General features: G+C 45.6%; 1 pseudogene; it reads right to left on the bottom strand.

The window, feature by feature from the left end:
* Nucleotides 1-11,272: 11,272 nt before the first annotated feature.
* Nucleotides 11,273-19,070, bottom strand: LOC136317308 (myb/SANT-like DNA-binding domain-containing protein 3 pseudogene; annotated as a pseudogene).
* Between the last annotated feature and the right edge of the window lie 6,652 nt (nt 19,071-25,722).

Genomic DNA, 25,722 nt, shown 5'->3' with positions numbered 1-25,722 from the left:
TAGCGCTCACAGCTAAATCTTTTTATAAGCTAAGCAAGCAAGCCTCATACAGAAGCAGATGTGGCGGTAACCTATTTGCTAAGGGGGCTGCACATAGCATAGCAACAGGGGCTGGGGTCTAGCTCATTGGCGAATTCCAAACCTAAACTTCTGATAAGGGTCTTTTAACCAATAGAATGCAAACCTTTGTCTCTTTTTCCTTTTTTTTTTTTCTTTTTCTTCTCTCTCAGCTTCCCAGAGTCCCTATCTGTCTCTGCTTCTTGAACGACCTTGGGCATGTTACTTCTAACAGAACAGGAGCAGGACCTGCCTGTAACCCTTAAGTTCCCTGTTCCATTAGTGCCCTGCTTATTTTCTGATTTTCTCTTGGTCCTTACACAGACCAGGAGTTGGCTCACACAGTTCCTGCTATCACGATTGCAGGGGCTTCCCTGATCCCTTGCCCTTCATGGGAAAAGCTGGTTTTCTGCTTTTCCCTTGTCTTCTTTTGTGGTTTGCCTGTCTTGGTGAGACACCAATAAATAGGATGGCCCACCATCCTCCGACTCCGCCATTTCTTTACCGTCTGCCTGAATCCAATGGGAACCTGCATGTGAATGGCCACGATGGCGACCCCTGGCCTTACAACTGCATTAGTAAAATCTACCAACATCCTAAAACAAACAAAGAGTCAGAGGAAGGGCATGTAAATTGCTTCCAGCAACTTAAGCCAGCAAGTGAAGTGGGTGGAAATACTCAGCATCACAGCCAATATGGAGGTGGAGGGGGGAGAACTTAGCTTTTTGCTAAGCCTTGAATCTACAATGGCTTTTTGCCATTTACAATCCACAACACCAGGGCCTAATAACTATTTTCTTCCTTTATTTATTTATTTTTTAAATTTTCATTTATTTTTTAGTGAGAGAAAGAGGGTGGGGAAACAGACAGGGACAAATAGACAGAAATGGAGAGAGATGAGAAGCAGCAGCAACTCATAGTTGGGGTACTTTAGTTGTTCATTGATTGCTTTCTTATTCATGCCTTGACCAGGGGACTCCAGCGGGGATACTGACCCCTTGCTCTAGCCAGCAACCTTTGGTTCAAGCCAGCGACCTTGTGATCAACCTAGTGACAGTTGGGCTCAACCCAGTATTGCAGTTTTGTCTTTCAAAGGACAACAATGCCCAGACAACTTGATGAAGGAAGTAGGATTTATTTAGCTGGCAGAGCTGCATGACCCTAACAGAGACAACAAAACACAAGCTCCCCAAAGTTAGATTTCTTACATCTTATATACTTTTACAGGTTTAGCTTTCACATAACAAATCCCTGATTTCTATTTCTTTGTTTGCAGGCCTATGTGACTTTCATGTTTTAGGGAGGGGAAGGGGAGAGGAGGCCGGAGGGTCTGTCCTTGATAATCTTATTACTCATTCTTCTTGATAGAGCTGCAACTTTATTTCAAGGAACTGATAACAAGTAAGGTCAACAGTGGCAATTTGCCATTGTTTCAAACTTTCCTGTCTGCCCTAATTCCCTCGGTCAAGAACACTGAGATCACAGGCTGGAGTGTAAAACCCCAGACATTGGAAGCCCTCCCTTCTCTGTATTCTGGTTTTTCCACTCTCACCAGCAACCATGGAGTCATGTTGATGATTTTATGCACAGCTGGTGAGCCCACACTCAAGCCCCATGAGCCTGTGTTTAAGCCGGCAACCTCAGGATTTCAAACCTGGGTCCTCAGCAGCCCAGGTAAACACTCTATCTATTGCACCACCTCACTCATTTTTGCCACGGACCAGCGCAGCTCTTAATTCTGGGTTTTGAGTGGGAACAGTGCAGAATTAAGAAAACAGACTTATAAGAAAAAAGGATGGGATCAGGAGGCCTCTACAATGCTGATGGCAATATCCGAGTGCCCCATAGCCCCAGTTTGCTTTATTATATAGCCATATGCAAATCAAAAAAGTCCTTGATACAAAATGTAAAGCCAGAGGCCAGGGCCACCATCACAGCAGCCCAGCCCATGCAGGTTTGCATTGGATTCAGACAGTCGGTAAAGAAACAACGGAGCCAAAAACTGATAGGCCATTTTCTTTAATTCTAGCTTGTACCTGGCAGGCAAGTAAAAATACACACTGGGCTCCAAAACCCACTCACATTCAGTGCTCTCAAAGCTACTGACTTATCCGAGTTTCCTAGAATCAAGGGTTTCTAGCTTACCAGCCTTATTCTCCTCAGTTCCCCATCTCCTTCCTTCTCTCTACACAAACTCTACACAAACTGGCATCTCAATCAGCACTCCACCATCTTGGCTGCTTCTCCTGGCCACATGGCCTCTTTCTGCTCTCTGCTCTGCTCCCTCTGCTCTCTCATGCTAATCATCCCAGGAACCAAGAGAGCAAGCTCCTGTTCTGCCCCTATTTTATAGTGTAGAAATCCAAACCTTTAATCCAATATACAAAATAGGGAAGTCTCTAATACAAAATCACTTCTCTGAGGCATGATTGGATTGTACCACCCCACATCAAAAAGGATGGGAAAGGCTTAATCCCAAAACCAAGCCCCAGGCTACAACGATCCCCAACACACATTAATGTCACCTGGGCTACGGCCTCACGTGGGCAGCACCATCTTTAACAAAGTGAGCATAATACATTTTCTCTGCCCAACACAAAGTTACACATCTGAGGCTAAAACAGGAACTCTCCCAAGACATAAACAGGAATCCCCCCTACCATGCATAAGTGAAATCAACCAACATCTGAACAAACAAAGAGTTAGGAAAGGCATGTAAATTGTTTCCAGCAACTTAAGGAAGCAAGTGAAGTGGGTGCAAATACTCAGCATAACAGCCAATGTGGAAGTGAAGGAGGGAGAATTTAGCCTTTTGCTGAGCCTTGAATCTACAGTGGCTTTTTGCCATTTACAGTCCACAACAAAATCTTTTCCTTTTTTTAAAACTTTCTTTTCTTTCTTTCTTTCTTTCTTTCTTTCTTTCTTTCTTTCTTTCTTTCTTTCTTTCTTTCTTTCTTCCTTTCTTTCTTCCTTCCTTTCTTTCTTTCTTTCTTTCTTTCTTTCTTTCTTTCTTTCTTTCTTTCTTTCTTTCTTTCTCCTTCCTTCTTTTCTTCCTTCCTTTCTCCCTTCCTTCCTCCCTTCTTTCCTTCCTTTCTTTCTTCTTCTCCTCTTTTCTTTCTCCCTTTCTTTCTTTTCTCTTTCTTTCTTTTTTCTTCTTTTCTTTCTTTTGAGAGAGACAGAGAGACAGGAACATCGATCCATTTCTTTATTTGTCCTGACTGCAGATTGAACCTGCAACCTCTACATTTCAGGATGATGTCCTAATTAACTAAGCTATCCCGTCGGGGCTTAATTTATTTTATTGATTGATTTTTTTAAATTGAGAAGTAGGGAGGCAGAGAGACAGATTTGCTCATCAGGGGCGGCTGCTCCATTGCTTGGCAACCAAGCTATTTTAGCACCTTAAGCAAGGCCATGGTGCCATCTTCAGTGCCTGAGGTCATATTGCTCAAGCCATTCAAGCCATGGCTATAAGAGAAGAAGAGAAAGAGAGAGAGACAGGGGAAGGGGAAGGGTGGAGAAGCAGATGATTCTCCTGTGTGTCCTGACTAAGAACCCATCCTGGGATTTTCTTTATTAAGTGAGAGGAGGGGAGGCAGACAAACTCCCATATGTGCCCAACCAGGATCCACCTAAAACCTTCATCTGGGGCCAATTCACTGCCCATCTGGGGCCACGCTCTCACCTGATTTTTAGCACCCGAGGCAGAGGCTCCATGGACCTATCCTTAGTGCCCAGGGCCAACTTATTTAAACCATTAAACCATGCAGGAGGGGAAGAGAGAGAGAGGACAAGAGAAGTGGAGAGGCAGTCACTTCTGCTGTGTACCCTGACCAGGAATCAAACCCTGAATATCCACACACTAGGTTGACACTCTACCACTGAGCCAACTGGCTAGAGACTGATTAACTGATTTTTAGAGAGAGAGAGAGAGAGAGAGGAAGGGAGAGAGTGGGAGGGAAAAGGGAAGCATCCATCTGTTGTTCTCAATAGATAAAGTTCATAATTCTATTTTATGTAACAGATCTTTAATGGACTATACTTTCCATCTATAGGGGGTCAAAATGCCAAAAAGACATTTGAATAAATACATAGTTTTGTATGTTTAGGATAAGTTAATTTCCCTCCAGCTAAAATGGACAAGATATGTTTAAACTTTTATTTATTTAAAGATGAAAACAATTTAGAGACAGCTGGCTAAATTCTAACAGTATTTAGTGGGGAGCTATGTAAATACCAACTGTGTTACACATAGACATTTTTTTTAAAGCATTTTTTTATTATTTAGTTATTCATTTTAGAATGGAGAGAGAGAGAGAGAGGAGGAGCAGGAAGCATCAACTTCCACATGTGCCTTGACCAGGCAAGCCCAGGGTTTCGAACCAGTGACCTCAGCACTTCCAGGTTGACACTTTATCCACTGCGCCACCACAGGTCAGGCTAGACATTTTTTTTATTATTCTTTTGAAAATAATAATGAAATCTAGTTATGTATACTAGGGTCTCTGTTTAATTGCCTTTTCTTAAACACCTGTTCTTTTTTTTTTTTTTGTATTTTTCTGAAGCTGGAAACAAAGAGAGACAGTCAGACAGACTCCCGCATGCGCCCGGCTGGAATCCACCCGGCACGCCATGCTCTGCCCACCAGGGGGCCACGCTCTGCCCATGGTGGGGGGGGGGGGTCGCTATGTTGTGACCAGAGCCACTCTAGTGCTTGAGGCAGAGGCCACAGAGCCATCCCCAGCGCCCAGGCCATCTTTGCTCCAGTGGAGCCTTGGCTGCAGGAGGGGAAGAGAGAGACAGAGAGGAAGGAGAGGGGGAGGGGTGGAGAAGCAGATGGGTGCTTCTCCTGTGTGCCCTGGCCGGGAATCGAACCCGGGACTTCTGCACGCCAGGCTGACGCTCTACCACTGAGCCAACCGGCCAGGGCCAACACCTGTTCTTTTATTTTTCTATTTTAGTTGAATGGTTGAACTAAGTTTTGTCAAATAAAATAACTGTGTAAGAAATAATGATACTCGAGACTGAGGAATATATAACCAATGTGCCATGACATAAAGAGAAGCAGATACTACTGAATCTATACAGGCCATCATCAATATAGGTTTTTTAAAGTTATATAACAAATTCATGGTTTAGCCTGACCTGTGAAAGCACAGTGAATAAAGAGTTGACCTGAAGTGGTGGCACAGTGGATAAAGCGTCGACCTGGAAATGCTGAGGTCGCCGGTTCGAAACCCTGGGCTTGCCTGGTCAAGGCACATATGGGAGTTGATGCTTTCAGCCCCTCCCCCCTGTCTCTCTCTCTCCTCTCTCTCTTCTCTCTAAAAATGAATAAACTAAAAAAAATAAATAAATTTAAAAAATGAAATAAAATTAAAAAAAAAAAAAAGAGTTGACCTGAAATGCTGAGGTCCCTGGCTCAAAACCTCTGGCTTATCGGGACAAGACACATGCAAGAAGTAACCTCTAGGGGTTAATTTTTCCTGCCCTTCACCCCCTCTTCCTCTCTAAAACCAATGAATAAAATATTTTAAAAATAACTTTTAAAAAAAATCAAATTTTAACTATGTTTCAGATAGGTCTAAAAAGTTATCTATGTTGACATCAAATATATTTTCAAAAATTCTCATCAGCAAGCCCAGATTTTCCCAGATTTCTTCATTTTTACTCATAAAGATTACATACAGACATACATAGAAGATATTGAAGACAATTAGAAATGTGAAATCTGCACCAAATAAAAGGAAAACTCTCCCAGTTTCATACCTATTCAGTGCAGTTCCATGTGGGCTCATGCACAGATTTTTTTAGGGCTCCTTAGGTAGCTATCCCGTATAGCAGGGGTCCCCAAACTATCGCCCGCGGGCACATGCGGCCCCCTGAGGCCATTTATCCGGCCCCCCGCTGTACTTCCGGAAGGGGCACCTCTTTCATTCGTGGTCAGTGAGAGGAGCATAGTTCCCATTGAAATACGGGTCAGTTTGTTGATTTAAATTTACTTGTTCTTTATTTTAAATATTGTATTTGTTCCCATTTTGTTTTTTTACTTTAAAAAAAGATATGTGCATTGTGCACAGGGATTTGTTCATAGTTTTATTTATTTATTTATTTATTTATTTATTTTGCATTTTTCTGAAGCTGGAAACAGGGAGAGACAGTCAGACAGACTCCCGCATGCGCCCGACCGGGATCCACTCGGCACGCCCACCAGGGGCGACGCTCTGCCCACCAGGGGGCGATGCTCTGCCCATCCTGGGCGTCGCCATGTTGGGACCAGAGCCACTCTAGCGCCTGAGGTAGAGGCCACAGAGCCATCCCCAGCGCCCGGGCCATCATTGCTCCAATGGAGCCTTGGCTGCGGGAGGGGAAGAGAGAGACAGAGAGGAAGGCGCGGCGGAGAGGTGGAGAAGCAAATGGGCGCTTCTCCTGTGTGCCCTGGCCGGGAATTGAACCCGGGTCCTCTGCACGCTAGGCCGACGCTCTACCGCTGGGCCAACCAGCCAGGGCCATAGTTTTTTTTTATAGTCTGGCCCTCCAACGGTCTGAGGGACAGTGAACTGGCCCCCTATGTAAAAAGTTTGGGGACCCCTACCGTATAGCCTCTACAGACTCGTCACTGACTGATGGCCTACCAGAACGGGATTTCTCCACCAAACTGCCAGTTTCCTTCAATGGCTTATCCCACCAAGTAATGTTATTCTTATGTGGTGGTGCTTTGTTATAAACACGCTGATATTCATGTTGCACTTTGGTCACAGATTTGAATTTAGCAAGCCACAGAACACACTGAACTGTCCTCTGTACCATCTACATCTCAACTGGCATGGCCATGAGCTGCTCTGCTGTATACATGGTGTGACATCATCATCTGCGCATGTGCTCATGCTGCCACATCATCCTACAGAAAGTGGGAGGGTTTTCCTTTTATTTGGTGCAGATTTCACATTTCTATCATCTTTCATTGCTTTCCTGTGACCCGTCAAAAGTGCACCATGACTTTATGGACACACTGTATATAAATCCACAGTGATAAAACAAATGTTACAATAAAGCGAGTTACAGAATTTTTTTCTTTCTAGTGCCAAGAAGAAAGAGGGCTTCAATCCCAGTCTGATTTAACACTCAATCTGCTTCCCCTTTTTTATGATTCAGAGGGTGTTAGTAATGGTGCAAAAGGCAAAATCTGTGCAGTTAGTCATATAGGAAAGGTATGGTGGAGTGTTCTTCTAAGGAAAAGCTGCCCTGCTCTGTTTTTGAGGTCAATAGCAAGCCATCTGTCTTCACCTTGGTCCCTGAATTCCTCCTAGAGACCAGGTGATTCAGAAAGTCCATCTCCTTTCTCCATCTCTGGGTTCCCCCAAAGGCTGCCTGCAAGACAAGTTTCTCATCACATTTCTTTTTTTTTTTTTTTTTAATTAAGTGAGAGCAGGGAGGCACAGAGAGACAGACTCCCACTTGCGCCCCACCAGGATCCACCCAGCCATCCCTGACTAGGGCTGTTGGCAACCAAGCTATTTTAGCATCTGAAGAGAGACCATGGAGCTATCCTCATCGCCCAGGCCAACTTGCCCATTCAAGCAATGGCTGTGAGAGGAGAAGAGAGATAAAGAAGGGGGTTGAGTGGAGAAACAGATGGTCACTTCTGCTGTGTGCCCTTCCTGAAAATTGAACACAGAACTTCCACACTCAGGGCTGATGCTCTACTGCTGAGCCAACATGCCAGGGCCTCTTGCCACATTTCTTAGAAGAATCATGGAGAAGTTAAGGAACAATATTTTCCAACCCTTACAAAATAGTTTTCTTTTCTTAAGTAGCAATGAACCAAATTTCCTCCTCCAGCTCTGGAATCAGGCATTTCCCTGAAATGGTATTTAGTTTAGTTTTTTGTTGTTGTTCTTTTGTTTTTTGTTTTATTTTTGTATTTTTCTGAAGTTAGAAGAGGAGAGGTAGTCAGACCGACTCCTGCATGTGCCCGACCAGGATCCACCCGGCACGCCCACCAGGGGGCCCTTGCTCAGTTGCAGCCAGAGCCATATTAGCACCTGAGGCAGAGGCCATGGAGCCATCCTCAGCACCAGGGCCAACTTTGCTCCAGTGGAGCCTTGGCTGTGGAAAGGAAGAGAGAGACAGAGAGGAAGGAGAGGGAGAAGGGTGGAGAAGCAGATGGGCGCTTCTCCTATGTGCTCTGACTAGGAATCACATGCCAGGGACTTCCACATGCCAGGCTGAGCCAACCAGCCAGGGTTCCCTGAAATGGTATTTAGAAGCTAAGATATGGCTACTATGTGTTCATTGCTTTGGAGGTGTTGATGCTCCCATATTCTCATAATGAACAGAAGTAGGAATTATATGTATTTACACACATTTATTTATTTACATAATATATAGGTAATATGTAGTATATACATTTAAATGCATATATATTAACTATAGTTTGTGTTGGCGTTATTTCTCTATCATATTACTAATTTTATGTTAAAAGTATGGTAGGGCCTGCCTGGTGGTGGCACACTGTGTAGAGCATCAATCCAAGATGCTGAGGACCCCAGTTCAAAACCCCAAGGCTACAGGTTCCTTGGCTTGAGCACAGGTATGCCAGCTTGAGTGAGAAACTATTGACATGATCCCAAAGTCACAGCCTTGTGCCTAAAAGTTACTGGCTTGAAGCCCAAGGTTGCTGTAGCATTCACCGGGTATGAGAACAAACGTCGGAGACTTTCAGGAGTTAAGATGTTACTTTATTGGCTAGTTTAACCTGTGCAGGGGCGAACTCCCAAGATGTCCGGAGACACCGTGCCCACAAGGAGCTGCAAACAAAAGCCGCACCTGGAGCTTACAGCCAGGCCCTTATATATCCTAAGTGAGCAAGCATACAAAAGCAGATGTGGCAGTTTAGCTATTGGCTAGGGAGGTCGCACGCAGCATAGCAACAGGGGTTGGCATAGCAACAGAGGCCGGTTTCAGCTTAGTGGCAAATTTCAAACCTAAACTTCTGATAAGAGTCTCTGATCTTCATTGTTCCCAGCCTCACAGGAGCCATATCAGCACTTACTGTTCCTTCAATAGTTACACTCTTTGCAGCACTCCCTGTTCCTTCAATAGTTACACTCTTTGGCAGCCCCAGTACTCCCTGAATCTAACATTCCCCCATCTCTTTTGGGCATAAATCAAACCCTTGATACTTCATCAGTGGGGAGAATGGTATAAGGCTGGGGCTCATGAGAATTTTCTACTTTAGCTGTAGCTATAAGCTAATTGGGTCTTATACACTGACCAGTGATTAGCCTACTACGCCTCTCACAAAGGTCAGCGATGAGCACAGGGGGAGAGGGGTATTTATAGGTGAAACCTACAAGGTCACAATGTTTTCAACACATTTGTACAGTATCTTTGCAAAAGTACACAAGCACACGTTGTTTTAAGATAATAAACTACTTTCCTGCAGTATCTGCAGGGCTGATACACAAGGAATGTGTCCTGCCTTGTATTTTTCTTCTCTGCACTAACTTCTTACAACTTGCACAAACCTTCTGCAACTTACACAAACCTTCTGCAACTTACATAAACCTTCAACTTTTATGCACTTTCTTATCCAGAAATAACTGGCCTTCATAACAACTTGCTTTTCCCTTTTCTTTTCAAAAGTACCTCTATACTTCATACTTTCTACTATCAAAACTATACAATTCCTTTCTAGTCAAAACTCTTGATTTAAAAATCTTTAACCTTTAGTGACAATTAAGTTGACTTTCTTTTTATCCTAGTTTCCCTTTTCCTAAAGCCTGATTAAAAGAGTCCTTAGTTAGTTCCTCTAGGTCAGGGGTCTCAAACTCAACTCAGCATGTGGGCCGCAGAGCAAGATCATAGCCATTTGGCAGGCTGCACTAGGTCTACAAAAGGCAACTGTTACGCAACACTTTTCTCACTGCAGTTGAAAACAAAAAAAAATCAGTACAACAAGCACAATCGTACATGCAGTTTACTGTTCGGCGGGCCGCGAGTTTGAGACCCCTGCTCTAGGTATTAGCCATGCCTAGAGGACCAGTTAACTTCTGGTTTGTGGCTGAAGCAGGGCATGCTGTCCTTCTCAGGGTCAGCTTACAAGGGTTGGCGGGGTCAGTCTTCGCTGTCCACACAGGTGTCTCTGCTGGGAGAGCAAGCTTCAGCCGGCTGCAGTGGACCCAGGCAGGTATGCCTTCTACCTTGGCAGTAGTAGGGGTGCTCAGGATCATGGCGTGTGGACCCGTCTACGTGGGAGTCAGTCCTTGGGTGGTGTACTTCTAGAAGTGCCTCTTGGACAGTCTTTGAACAGTTTGCTGAGTAACCTGTAAAACCTTCTCATGTCCCTCTTTCCACAACACAGATGTGTCCCTTAATGGGCCTGGGAAGCCTGGCAGGCTTCAGTTCAATGACCTTTCTTTCTACTCTGGAGCAGGGCCTGCAAGGACTTGAGGAAATTATGATTAGAAATCTCTAGTTCCCCTCTGGTCAATCGAGGTACAAGGGCCACAGGTTGCCCAAATAGGATTTCATAAGGGGTCTATTTATTGAGATAGGGGGTACATCTGCTTCTAAAAAGGGCGAAAGGGAGGAGCTCAACCCAGTTTTCACTGGTCTCCCCTCTCAGCTTAATTATAGTTTCCTTCAGAGTCCTGTTCATTCTTTCTACCTGTCCTGAACCTTGGGGCCTTTAAATGCAATGCAATTTCCAATTAATACCTAACTTAGTGGCTAATTCTTGAGATATCCTGGATATGAATGCAGGTCCATTGTCTGATCCTAGGGCTAGGGGAATGCCATATCTAGGTATGATTTCCCTTAATAAGACTTTGCAGACTGTGGAAGCAGCCTCTCCTCACGTGGGGAATGCTTCCACCCATCCTGAGAAGGTGTCTAATAATAATAGATACTTATAACCTGACTTCCCAGGGGTCATCTCTGTGAAATCTATTTCCCACAGTTCTCCCAGAGCTTTCCCCCGACACCTCACAAAGGGGGGGGGTAGCTTCTTATTCTGTGCATTTACTCTGGCACAGATGCTGTACCTCGAGACAATGGAGTGGACAATATCTCTGATGTTGGGCCCTACATAATACTTCCTGATAAGTTGTTCTAGCTTGTTTTGTCCTAGATACGTACTAGTATGAATATCTCCTACTATTTCTCTTACTATTCCCTGGGGTAAATAGAGCCGGGAGTCAGGAAGTTCTATCTATCCCTGCTGATTTTTCTTCCCTTTCAACTGCATCCCTTCCTGCTCTTCTTCTGGGGAAATCTAGGATCCGGGGGTAGCGTTGGCTTAGGCAGCAATGGCAGAAGGCTTTCTTGTGGCCTAGTGGCTGCCTGTCTTGCAGCTGAGTCTGCTAGGTTGTTACCCTTTACGATAGGCGCGTCCCCTCTCTGGTGTCCTTTGCAGTGGATGGTGGCAACTTTGGTAGGTAGCCAAATAGCGTTTAGGAGGGCAAGAATTTCATTGCGATTTTTTTTTTGTATTTTTCTGAAGCTGGAAATGGGGAGAGAAAGTCAGACAGACTCCCGCATGCGCCCGACCAGGATCTACCCGGCACGCCCACCAGGGGTGATGCTCTGCCCCTCCGGGGCGTCGCTCTGCCATGACCAGAGCCACTCTAGCGCCTGGGGCAGAGGCCAAGGAGCCATCCCCAGCGCCCGGGCCATCTTTGCTCCAATGGAGCCTTGGCTGCGGGAGGGGAAGAGAGAGACAGAGGGGGGAGGTGAAGAAGCAAATGGGCGCTTCTCCTATGTGCCCTGGCCAGGAATCGAACCCGGGTCCCCCATACGCCAGGCTGATGCTCTACTGCTGAGCCAACCGGCCAGGGCTCATTGCGATTTTTAATGTCTTTCCCCCCTGCTGTCAGTAAGCCTCTCTCCTTGTATATGGCTCCGTGGACATGGGTAGTGGCGAATGCATACCAGCTGTCAGTGTAGATGTTGGCAACTTTTCCCTCTGCTATCTGTAAGGCTCGGGTTAGTCCTATTAGCTCTGCCCTTTGTGCAGATGTTCCTGCGGGCAGTGCTTTCTGCCACAGGACCTTATTTTCCGTGGCCACTGCTGCCCCTGCATGTCGCTGTCCATCCTTAATAAAACTGCTCCCGTCTGTAAAGAGGGTCAGGTCTGCCTTCCCATATGCTTGATCCCTTAAGTCCAGGCAGGAGCCAGTTACTGTGTCAAGGATTTGTTTGCAACTGTGGACCAAAGTGGAGTCACTGGGTTCAGGGCAGCAGTTTTGAGGAACTGAACAGATGGAGGGTTCAGCAGCTGAGCCTGATACTGCATTAGCCGCACATTAGATAGCCACCTGTCAGGAGGTGCTCGCAGCACTTGCTCTACATAGTGTTCCTCAATGACTTTGATGTCTTGCCTTAAAGTTAATTTATTAGCCTCCTTGAATAGTATGGAGATGGCAGCAAGTGCCCTCAGACATGCTGGCCATCCCGAGGCTACAGGATCAAGTCTCTTGGACAGATAGGCCACAGGCCTCTTACAAGGCCCAAGTTCCTGGCTCAGTACCCATAGAGCTACCCCTCCATTTTCTGCTATAAATAGCTGAAAGGGTTTGGCCAGATCTGGCAGGGCCAAAGCTGGGGCAGCCACCAGGGCCTCTTTCAGCACTTGGAATGCTTGCTTCTTCTTATCTGTCCATGTGAACTGCTCTTCCTTACCCCTGGTTAGTTCATGCAGGGGTTCAGCTAGTTCTGCAAAGCCTAATATCCACAGTCGGCAGTATCCTACTGCACCCAGGAATTCTCGTACCTGTCTCTTGTTAGTAGGCTCGGGGATCTGCAAGACCGTCTGAATTCGCTGGCTAGATAATGTCCTTTGCCCACCCTGTAAGTTATAACCCAAATAACTTACAATTTGCATCACAATCTGGGCCTTCTTGGCAGAGACTCGATACCCCACTCGCCCGAGATCTTGAAGCAGGTCTGAGGTGGCTTCCTCACACTCTCCTTCGTCCTTGGCAGCTATGAGGATGTCATCCACATACTGGTGGAGTACGATCCATGGATAGGAGGAGCGGAAAGCCTGCAGATCTTTGCTGAGGGCTTCATTAAAAATGGTGGGGGAATTCTTAAACCCTTGTTGTAGTCTGGTCCAAGTGAGCTGCCCAACCAGCCCATTATCTGGGTCATTCTATTCAAAGGCAAAGGTGCCAGGGGAATACAAAAGAAGGCATCCTTCAAATCTAGGACAGAATAATAGGTATGGGTTGGGGGCAATGAGCTCAGTAAGGTATACGGATTGGGCACCGTGGGATGAATAGTCTCTACCTATGCATTCACCTCCCACAAGTCCTGGACCAGACGATAGTCTTGGCTCCCCGGTTCCTGGACGGGAAGCAGCGGGGTGTTCCAGGCTGATTGGCACCTTTGAAGGATGCGTGCCTCCAGCAGGCATTGCAAATGCTGGGCGATTCCCTGTCTAGCTCAGGCTGGGACCGGGTACTACCTGATCCTAACTGGTCTAGCAGTGCTAAGCAGTTGCACCAGGACAGGCGATTGGTGAGCAGCCAAACCTTGGGGGTTGGTTTCTGCCCAAACCTCAGGCATGTGGGCACGCAGGGCGTCTGGAACCCCTTCCTCGGCCTTGTTACCTTCTAGGACGGTGGCAAGTAAGTGTTCTTCAGACAGTGGGACAGTTACTTCCATGCTGACCTCTGCCTCTTTGTTCCCCATAGGGCTTTCCTCCCGTCGGAAGGTTATGGTGGCCTGAGGTTTCTGCAATAAGTCCCTTCCAAGCAGTGGGTAAGGGCAGTCTGGAATGACTATGAAAGAGTGGGTGATGGTGCCTCGAGCTAACTCAGTAATTCTTGCGGTGGCCCATGGGTAGGCTTCTGCTTTGCCCGTTGCCCCTATGATCTTAGTAGTTGTCTTCCGCATCTGGCCCTGTGGTTTCTTTAGGACTGAGTAGGTGGCTCCCATGTCGACTAGGAAGTCTATTGGTTTTTCTTTGACTGTTAAGGTGACCATGGGCTCCTGGGAGCTGGCGAGAATGGAGCCCTGGCCCCGTCAGTCTAAGGTTTGGAGCAAGACCTCTGGGCCCTGTCTTGGCCCTTGGCTGTCAGCCTTCAACCTTGGACACTCTCTTTTCCAGTGCCTTTTCTCCTTACAATAGGCACATTGATATTTTACTATTCACCATCCCTGGCCCTTTTGCTATCCCCCTTTCCCTTTCAGAGGAGGTTTCTGGGCAGCAATCAGAATTTTGGCAACTTCCTTCGCCCTGCCAATCTCCGGATCATCCCTATTGACATAAACCTTCTGGGCTATCTCTAATAGCTTGCTTCTATTCTCTCCTTTAAATCCCTCTATCTTCTGAAGATTTTCCTAATGTCTGAAGAGGCCTGAGTCACAAGGGCTATATTTACTAGTCTCCTGTTCTCTTCTGCCTCAGGATCTAGAGGGGTATATACTCTATAAGCCTCTATGAGTCTCTCTAGAAAGAATGCTGGGGATTCCTCTCTTCCCTGGATGACTTCACTTACCTTGCTAAAGTTGGTTGACTTTCTAGCTGCTGCCTTAAGCCCCCTCAACAGAGCCCGGCGATACTGGAGGAGTGCGTCCCTTCCCCCAGTGGTATTAGGGTCCCAGGTAGGAGGTTGAGATGGGAGAACATCTTCTATTTCCCTTCTTCCCTCCTAAGTTTCCCTTTCTTCAGAAGTGAAGAGGGTTTGTAAAATCTGCTGACAATCATCCGATGTGGGCTGATGGCTCCTAAAAATGGTCTCAAGGAGAGATATTAGTCCCTGAGGTTTCTCGGAAAATGGGGAATTCTGATGTTTCCAATTGTATAAATCACTAGTGGAAAAATGCACATAGATGAGGCGAGGAGGTGCCCGTGGGCCAGCATCTGGTGCCGGCGGTGCCTCCCAGAGGAGGAGGCAAAATGGCTGTATCTACCTACACATCCATATACAGGTATTGGTCTGGGTGGGGAGCCCTATAGACCGTGGCTCTGACAGCAAACAAAATTGGAAGGTCAAAAGTGCTCTCTGTGGGCCATCCCACAATAATGTAGGCTATTCCAGCTGGCTCAAGGTCCGGAGGAAACCTGGACTTGGCTGCGGACCTCTGTACCCCTGAGCCCTCTTCTGGAAATCAGAAAAATTCTTCAACAGGCACTCGAGCGGGGATCCCAGCACAGACTCCTGTGATGACTCAGGAATAATGAGAAAGGGTAGGATACAGGCAACACACACTATTAACACAAGGAACACACTTGTCTCTCTCACACTCAACTCAGTCATTCGAGCTCAGACAAAACACAGTGCAATGCAAAACGGATTCCTAATGTGACCGGTCACTCCCAAAGTTAACAAAATCCAAATATCCAAATTTCAGAGAGCGGCGTCCCGCTTCTGAAAGCCCTGGGTGGGTTACCGGCAGCATCCCACCTACCACCTCAGGAATGTGTGCTCCGGAGCCCAAAAGCCAAACCAAATGAGGATCCTCCGTGAATACTTACTCAGCTCGAGCTGTCCTTCCAGTCTCCGACCCAAAACTCCACCAAGGGAGAATCCCGGGTGAGCCCCCAAAATGTAGCATTCACTGGGTATGAGAACAAATATTGGAGACTTTCAGGAGTTAAGATGTTACTTTATTGGCCAGTTTAACCTGCACAGGGGTGAACTCCCAAGATGTCCGGAGACACCGTGCCCACATGGAGCTCCGAACGGAAGCTGTATCTGGAGCTTACAGCCAGGCCCTTATATATCCTAAGTGAGCAAGCATAATACAGAAGCAGATGTGGCAGTTTAGCTATTGGCTAGGGACACACGCAGCATAACAACAGGGACCGGCATAGCAACAGGGGCCGGTTTTAGCTTAGTGACGAATTTCAAACCTAAACTTCTGATAAGGGTCTCTGACCTTCATTGTTCCTAGTCTTACAGGAGCCGTATCAGCACTCCCTGTTCCTTCAATAGTTACACTCTTTGCAGCACTCCCTGTTCCTTCAATAGTTACACTCTTTGGCAGCCCCAGTACTCCCTGAATCTAACAGTTGCTAGCTTGAACAAAGGGTCACTAATATGGCTCTTTTCTTCCCTTCACCATTCCCCCTTACCATCATGCCCTATATAAGGAAGAAACAATAAACAATTAAAGTAATGCAAATACAAGTTGATGACACTCACTTTTCTTTTCCCCCTCCCTCTCTCCCTTTCTCTCTCTATCTCTCGCTTAACAAAAAAAGTTTATTTTATCCCTATTTTTAAAAATCAGCCATAGCCAGTGGTTCAGTGGGTAGAGGGTCGGCTGGTGTACAGATGTCCCAAGTTCAATTCCTAGTGAGGACATATAGAAGATGTGACCATCTCTTTCTCTACCCATCCCTCTCCCCTTTTCTCCCTCTTCCCCTCCCACAGCCAGTGCCTCGATTGATTTGAGCATAGACCCTGGGCCCTAAGGATAGCTTGGTTGGGTGTATCAGCCTCAGGAGCTAAAAATAACTTGGTACTCAAATATTGGCCCCAGACAGGTGTTGCTGGGTAGATGCTGATCTGGGAGCATGCAGGAGTCTACCTCATTATCTCCCCTTCTCTCTGTCTCTCTTTCTCCCTCTCTCTCTCTCTCTCTCTCTCTCGCGCGCGCGCGCACACACACACACACATACAAATCAATTGATCTGGCTCATTCAGTTGGAAATAGAAACTATTATAGAGGAAAAGATTAGTTAAGGAAAACAGATGCTATAAAAGAAATGAATATAGAGGAAATTATTAGTACAACAAAAATTCAAGTTCCTGTTACATACCAGTTATCATTTTAGCAACCAGTAACTGCATTCTAGTAAATAGTAACTTCATTATTCTAGTAATTATTAACTATTGTTATCCTCATTTTAATGATATGCTAAATCTTAACCACAGAATTCTTAAGTAAACTGCAAGTTATATCGCTATAAATGTTAGAGCCAGCTCTAAATCTATGTGTGCATAGACAGATAGATGGATTCTTATCTCTAACTTGTAAAAAGGTAATATAAGGATGATAATGAAGGTTATCCTAACATTCTTGTTATAACTATAAAAATGTGATAACTTGGGGGAAGGAACTTGTGTTGTTTACGTTTGAAAAAAAATGAATTTCTTTTCAGTGTTGTAGGGGATTTTTGTTTTGTTGTCTGTCTCTTATGTTCAAAGAGGACTTGCTGATTTGAAATCTCTGGATAAGAAACTGTTTTCTTTATATTTTGGGTTGATGATTAAAAAGCCCTATTGCTCTGGCCGGTTGGCTCAGCGGTAGAGCGTCCGCCTAGCGTGAGGAGGACCGGGGTTGGATTCCCCACCAGGGCACACAGGAGAAGCCCATCTGCTTCTCCACCGCTCCGCCGCGCCTTCCTCTCTGTCTCTTTCTTCCCTTCCGGCAGCCAAGGCTCCATTGGAGCAAAGATGGCCCGGGCGCTGGGGATGGCTCCTTGGCCTCTGCCTCAGGCGCTAGAGTGGCTCTGGTCGTGGCAGAGCGACACCCCGGAGGGGCAGAGCATCGCACCCTGGTGGGCAGAGCGTCGCCCCTGGTGGGCGTGCTGGGTGGATTCCGGTGGGGCGCATGAGGGAGTCTGACTGTCTCTCCCTGTTTCCAGCTTCAGAAAATGCAAATAAAATAAAATAAAATAAAATAAAATAAAAATAAATAAATAAATAGCCCTAGTTGATCATTAACTGGTTCATGTGTGCTTATATCTTGTAATATTTTATCTTATACTAAAGTTATTATAATTCATAGTTATTGATTATGTTTCATATTCAAGATACTACTCATCAATGTATCAAATGTGATATATTATCATATGAATTATATTTTACTTTTTTTTTCAGACAGCACAACAATTGAACAATTACAGGCTATTTGTCTGGATCAGGGAAAACTTGAAAGAAATAACCTTGGACCAACTCTTTTTTGTGTGTGTGTGTGTGTGTTTTTCTGAAGCTGGAAATGGGGAGAGACAGTCAGACAGACTCCCGCATGCGCCCGACCGGGATCCACCCGGCACGCCCACCAGGGGGTGATGCTCTGCCCTCCGGGGCGTCACTCTGTCGCGACCAGAGCCACTCTAGCGCCTGGGGCAGAGGCCAAGGAGCCATCCCCAGCGCCGGGGCCATCTTTGCTCCAATGGAGCCTCGGCTGTGGGAGGGGAAGAGAGAGACAGAGAGGAAGGAGAGGGGGAGAGGTGGAGAAGCAGATGGGCGCTTCTCCTGTGTGCCCTGGCCGGGAATCGAACCCGGGTCTTCTTTACGCCAGGACGATGCTCTACCACTGAGCCAACCGGCCAGGGCCAGAACTTCCATTTTTATCCTGTGTTCCTCCTCTTCCATCTCACATTCCTGCTTTATCTGCTGGATTTTGGGCACATGCACCTCATTCATTTGTATCAGCTGCAGTTAGTTGCAAGATGTACATTTGTTGATGGTGTTCTTTCTCATGCATCTTTTTTAAAGCTCCCTCCTGAGAGGTTCTGCTCCTGTAGTTTTTATTGGCTGTTATTCTGACAGCTGAATACCAGGGTTCAGGTTGAGAGGTCACCTCACATACTGGAAAATGTATGACCTCTTTCTTATCATCTCATAGATCTCTATTTGAAACAGCAAATGATTCTTGGGCTGTGGCATCAGGTTGGTACATCAGGAGGGCTCTGCAGGAAGTATAACTAGCTGCTCTGGCAGCATGCTGGCAATCTTCTTCCCCAGCACGTGGGTATTCAGGAGGGGGCTGACACTCAGCTTCACTTTTTCTCTTGCTCATTGGCCATAAAGTTTTTGGTCCGAACCTTGTTCTCCCAGCACTTCTTCAGCTGTTTGAAATCCAGCAGTGATATGCTTGGCTGAGAGTTGTACTCATGAGCAAGCGCCTGTCAGGTTTGAGAGCAATAGTTCACGCATCACTTTTCTTACATTCCAGCACCTATTTGTACTTTTCTACTAAAACCAGCGAATGCTCTTTTCAAATTCTGAGAAGTATTTGTCAGGTTTTATAATTTCGTTGTTACTCATTTTCCACTCTCCTTCTCCTGGACCTTAGCTCTCCTGCAGCAGCGGCTTGGCAGCTGCAGCGACTGGGGGTGGGGGGTTGGGGGTTGGGGGTAGAGGTAGAGGTGGGGAGATGGGGGAGTGGGGGGAGGGGGGCCGCAAGTGCGAGCGCAGTCTACTGTGTTCCTCTGCAGACTGGGCCTTGGGAGGGCCACCGGCTAACCAATTACATGTTAAACTGGATTATCCAACTGCAGGCAGTCTTAGAAATCATTATCAATGATACTGGGAGAACCCTAAACCTCTTCACACATCAAAAGACTCAGATGAGAAATGTCACCTACCAAAACACGTTGGTGGTGGATTATCTACTAGCAGCAGAAGGAGGAGTAAGTAGGAAATTCAATCTCACTAATTGTTGCCTGCAGATAGATGACCAGGGCCAGGCAGTTGAGGACCTTTTCAAAAAGATGACAAAATTAGCGCATGTCCCGTGCAAGTTTGGCACAGATAGGGCCACTATAACCTTTTGGAGGGATGGTTCTCAATCTTTGGGGGGTTTAATGTAAGGACCAAGAGAAGATCAGAAAATAAGCAGGGCACTAATGGAACAGGGAACTTAAGGGTTACAGGCAGGTCCTGCTCCTGTTCTGTTAGGAGTAACATGCCCAAGGTCGTTCAAGAAGCAGAGACAGATAGGGACTCTGGGAAGCTGAGAGAGAAGAAAAAAAAAAAAGGAAAAAGAGACAAAGGTTTGCATTCTATTGGTTAAAAGACCCTTATCAGAAGTTTAGGTTTGGAATTCGCCAATGAGCTAGACCCCAGCCCCTGTTGCTATGCTATGTGCAGTCCCCTTAGCAAATAGGTTACCACCACATCTGCTTCTGTATGAGGCTTGCTTGCTTAGCTTATAAAAAGATTTAGCTGTGAGCGCTAGGGGCGGCTCCCATTTGCAGCTTCTTGTGGGCAAGGTGTCTCCGGACATCTCGGGAGTTCGCCCCTGCGCAGGTTAAACTGGCCAATAAAGTAACATCTTAACTCCTGAAAGTCTCCAACATTTGTTCTCGTACCCGGTGGATGCTACATTTTGGGGGCTCGTCCGGGATTCTCCCTTGGCGGAGTTTTGGGTTGGAGACCGGAAGGACAGCTCGAGCTGAGTAAGTATTCACGGAGGATCCTCATTTGGTTTGGTTTTGGGCTCCGGAGCATATAAACCTGAGGTAGTAGGTGGGACGCTGCTGGTAACCTACCCAGGGCTTTCAGAAGCGGGACGCCGCTCTCTGAAATTTGGATATTTGGATTTGTTAACTTTGGGAGTGACCAGTCACATTAGGAATCCATTTTGCGCTGCGCTGCGTTTTGTCTGAGCTCAAATGACTGAGTTGAGTGTGAGAGAGACAAGTGTGTTCCTTGTGTTAATAGTGTGTGTTGCCTGTATCCTACCCTTTCTCATTATTCCTGAGTCATCTAGGATGGGACAACAGGAGTCTGTGCCGGGATCCCCACTCGAGTGCCTGTTGAAGAATTTTTCTGATTTCCAGAAGAGGGCTCAGGGGTACAGAGGTCCGCAGCCAAGTCCAGGTTTCCTCCCGACCTTGAGCCAGCTGGAATAGCCTGCATTTAATGTAGGACGGCCCACAGAGGGCACTTTTGACCTTCCAATTTTGTTTGCTGTCAGAGCCATGGTCTATAGGGCTCCCCACCCAGACCAATACCTGTATATAGATGTGTGGGTAGATACAGCCATTTTGCCTCCTCCTCTGGGAGGGCAGCCATTTTGTCTCCTCCTCCGGGAGGGCAGCCATTTTGCCTCCTCCTTCGGGAGGCGCCGCTGGCACCAGATGCTGGCCCACGGGCACCTCCTCGCCTCATCTATGTGCCTTTTTCCACTAGTGATTTATACAATTGGAAACATCAGAATCCCCCATTTTCCAAGAAACCTCAGGGACTAATATCTCTCCTTGAGACCATTTTTAGGACCCATCAGCCCACATGGGATGATTGTCAGCAGATTTTACAAACCCTCTTCACTTCTGAAGAAAGGGACAGAATAATGAGAGAAGCAGCTAGGGCAGTATTAGGAGAAGAAAGGGAAACTTAGGAGGGAAGAAGGGAAATAGAAGACGTTCTCCCGTCTCAACCTCCTACCTGGGACCCTAATACCGCTGGGGGAAGGGACGTGCTCCTCCAGTATCGCCGGGCTCTGTTGAGAGGGCTCAAGGCAGCAGCTAGAAAGTCAACCAACTTTAGTAAAGTAAGTGAAGTCATCCAGGGAAGAGAGGAATTCCCAGCAGCCTTTCTAGAGATACTCATAGGGGCTTATAGAGTATATACCCCTCTAGATCCTGAGGCAAAAGATAACAGTGGTGTAAGCTAGAGGTTATCATCACCTTGCCCTCCTCTGCTTTGGCTCCGGGGAATCCCCACCTCCTATCTGGAGCCAGACCTGAGGAGAAGATTTAGGGAATTATGGCCCCTTCTAAATCCACTGCTTTAGGCTTCTTTAAATACAGGATTCCCAAATTTGCTCTCTTAGTCAAGCCCCTCAGTGAGATCTTCTGAGCACGGCTTTTAAGGTCTATAACGACCAAGAAAATAACAGAAAAGGCAAATAAGGCCCAAAAGAATTCAGGAAATACCAACTTTTGGCTCCAGCGCCCTAAGGGGCTTCATAGCTTTCATCAAGGCCCTGCTCCAGAGTAGAAAGAAAGGTCATTGAACTGAAGCCTGCCAGGCTTCCCGGCCCCATCAAGGGACACGTCTGTGCTGTGGAAAGAGGAACATGAGAAGGTAAGCTGCCCCCTTGCTCCATGGAGGGAGGGTTCAGTCTCTTCTAGTCCTGCTCCAGCTACCTGTGACCTGACCTTGCCCAGCGTGCTGGGAATTGCCACTGAAGGCCCAAGGACATCGTTCAGGAGCCTAAGGTATTTCTTCCAAGTAGCAGATAAGTTAATCTCATTTCTTGTAAACACAAGGGCCATCTACTATGCCTTGCTTGAATATTTAAGTTTTATTTATCCCTCAAAGATCTCTACTGTGGGTATTGACAGTCTGGTTTTATTGCTTTATGTTTAGTATCTCCTTTGATCCTCCTATCTCAATGCCCCATGCCTATTATAGGCTGGGACCTGCTGCTAATTCCAGGTAGAAGCAGAAGTCACTAGGACTTAAACTCTAACTGCAAAGTGTAGAAATGTAACACCCTTTCCCTAAGTACTTGCAGGTTTTATAGGTTACTCAGCAAACTGTTCAAAGACTGTCCAAGAGGCACTTCTAGCAGTACACCACCCAAGGACTGACTCCCACCTAGACGGGTCCAGACACCATGATCCTGACAACTCCCACTACTGCCAAGGTAGAAGGCATACTCGCCTGGGTCCACCGCAGCCGCTGAAGCTTGCAGTCCCAGCAGAAACACCTTTGTGGACAGCGAAGACTGACCCCACCAACCCTTGTAAGCTGACCCTGAGAAGGACAGCATGCCCTGCTTCAGCCACAAACCAGAAGTTAACTGGTCCACGCATGGAGACTTTGGGGAGGGAGGGAAACTAAGGTAAATGAAAGTTATGTATGTGCTCATAGCTACCACTATAGAATAACCTGTGAATATTGGTCATGTGTCCAATAGGCTACTTATGAAAAGGACACCTCCAAAAAGCAATCTTTAAAAGAGGATTACTTAGTACTAACTTAGTCTTTGCTGAAGGTTAAGGTTTTTAGGAATTAAAAATTCTGATAAATTAAAAAAAAATTGTATAATTTTAATAATAAAAAGTATAAGGTGTAGAAGTACTTAAAAAAAAAAAAAAGTAAGTTATTATAAAAGCCAGTTATTCCTGAATAAGAAAATGCATAAAAGTTAAAAGTTTGTGTAAGTTACAAAAAGTTTGTGTAAGTTACAAAAGGTTTGTACAAGTTATAAAAAATTAGTACAAAAAAGAAAAATACAAGGCAAAAAGAAATTAGTCTGTAAAGCTTGTAGTACTAAGGGCACACTATCAGCGTGCCAGCACATACTAGGGAGAACCCCTGACCTAATTAGCTTATAGCTACAGCTAAAGTAGAAAATTCTCATAAGCCCCAGACTTATACCATTCTCCCCACTGATGAAGAATCAAGGATTTGATTTATGCCCTAAAAGGAGTAGGGAATGTAAGGACCAAGAGAAGATCAGAAAATAAGCAGGGCACTAATGGAACAGGGAACTTAAGGGTTACAGGCAGGTCCTGCTCCTGTTCTGTTAGGAGTAACATGCCCACGGTCGTTCAAGAAGCAGAGACAGATAGGGACTCTGGGAAGCTGAGAGAGAAGAAAAAAAAAAAAAAGGAAAAAGAGACAAAGGTTTGCATTCTATTGGTTAAAAGACCCTTATCAGAAGTTTAGGTTTGGAATTCGCCAATGAGCTAGACCCCAGCCCCTGTTGCTATGCTATGTGCAGTCCCCTTAGCAAATAGGTTACCGCCACATCTGCTTCTGTATGAGGCTTGCTTGCTTAGCTTATAAAAAGATTTAGCTGTGAGCGCTAGGGGCGGCTCCCATTTGCAGCTCCTTGTGGGCAAGGTGTCTCCGGACATCTCGGGAGTTCGCCCCTGCGCAGGTTAAACTGGCCAATAAAGTAACATCTTAACTCCTGAAAGTCTCCAACATTTGTTCTCGTACCCGGTGGATGCTACATTTAAAACTTTAATAAGGAGTAGTTTTACTACTCTTAGGAGCCTGTCAGGACCATGTTTGCTGCTTCTGGTAATAAATAACTTAAAAAGCATAGTAGAAGCTGCCATTTAGCAACAAACTACAGACCAAGTATACTTTACCCACTACTATCAGGCATTCTCCCAGAGGTTAGTTGAAGAATGTGAGACTTCAGCATAAAAAAATAAAAAAAAAATTCCCCCCCTAAAGTCTCAAAGGGGAGAATGAGATTTAAATGTAGAGATTTGCCTGACTCTTTTTGTGTTTGGTAAAGAAAGGTGACCTTCCCTATGACAACCCACTTTCCCCCTTTGCCTGTAAAAGACTTCCATTCTGAATAACTCTTCTGAGCTCCTTTTTTTTTTTGAAAGGAAAGTTGAAGGGAAAGAGAGAGAAGCATCAAATCTTTCAACTTGTTCCACTTAGTTGTGACATTGATTGCTTCTCATATGTACTCTAACCAGGGTTTCAAACTGTGCCCTGGGGATCCAGCCAGCACCTCAGGGTCAAGCCCTAGATGGGGCTAGAACAATCAATTTTCACTTGAGTTGGTGCCCTCTGGTTCCAGTTAGAGGCCCCCAGAATCAACTTCCAAGCTCCTGATGATAGTCTAGCCATTGTGTCACTAGCCAGGGCCTAAGCTCCTTTCTACTTGCTAAATGGGATGCTATGTGGGATTTATGAATGGTTAAAGAAAGGCAACTTTTCACAAAATTTACTCAGTTGAATTTTATTTAATATAAAATATTGACTACTTTTAACATAGTGGATTTTTTGCAACTACCTTTTAATTTAAGGTAAATGTGTAATGTTGTCACCTAATATTAGCAACAGCAACACTTTATACATGAGGTGTGAACATATTTTGTTTCTATTGTGGTTGAATGGGACAAGTGTTAACTGTTGTCAGTGTTTGGTTGTGTAGGACATTTATGTGTTAATAGTTATTTTTCCTTTTATTTCTTTGTATTACAATTAGGTCACTCTGGGAAGAAACTCAGTCAGTATTTTTTTTTAAAATTTGATTGATAGGGGTGACAGTGGTTAACATAATTATACGGCTTTCAGATGCCCAAATCTACTATCAATGTATGCTGATGTGTTCAACCTCCCTCAGACACCCAGCACTAGTGGTTTTAATTTATACCCCTATAAATTTTAATTTCACTATGGTAAAAATGTCCTCTGGAAGAAATATCCCATAGAAAGGCTGATTTAATTCAGTTGACAAAATATGACAAAGGAGAAAAGTGACTTGTTGAATTACCTTTGAGTTTTTCAATTTTGAAACCAAAGAAGGCCCTAGCCTTCCAGAGAGCTCAGGAGCACGGTGGGGAAGTGCAGATCAATGTTTTTCTCTCTCTTTTTTTTTATCTCGCTGAAATCAATACATAAAAATTCCAAAAAGAAAAGAGAAAAGGACAGAAAACAAAAGAGGGAGGGAGAAAGGGAGGGAGGGAGAAAGGGAGAATGGGAGAAAGGGAGGGAGGAAGGAAGGAAGGGAGGGAGGGAGGGAGGAAGGAACTGAAGATTAAGAAACATCTGTGTTGTAAATGTTTAGAGACCAGAGCTATCCCAATCCTAGCAACAGGAGACCCTGTCAAGGATAGTGAAAAAGCTTGTGCTAACAGAAATGTAAGAGTGTTTAGGGAAGTATGTACATCCTGCTGCTCATTTAAAGCCAAGGATCTAGTAGTGATTGCATTTTCAGACATTTGAGGAGGTTATGGTGCTGCATAAAGACTAAGTAATCGCGAAGAGGGCGGGAAAAACAACTTCAAAGGCCCATTTCTTTCCATTTATTACCCACAGCAGCAGACTTAGGGGTCGTTTCGAGCTTAGTTTGGTAAACTCAGTGTTCCTTTGGCCGAGTGATTACTCTTAGCCACAAACAACCCTGAGTTCCTCGGGCATCAAGAGTGTCGTTCACTATGTCCAGAGTCCCGTGGGTAGTGTACCACCAGCGGCTACAAGACTTAGACCG

The sequence above is a fragment of the Saccopteryx bilineata genome, chromosome X, assembly GCF_036850765.1.
Source record: "Saccopteryx bilineata isolate mSacBil1 chromosome X, mSacBil1_pri_phased_curated, whole genome shotgun sequence".
Classification (NCBI taxonomy): Eukaryota; Metazoa; Chordata; class Mammalia; order Chiroptera; family Emballonuridae; genus Saccopteryx; species Saccopteryx bilineata.
This window is presented reverse-complemented; position numbering and strand designations above follow the sequence as displayed.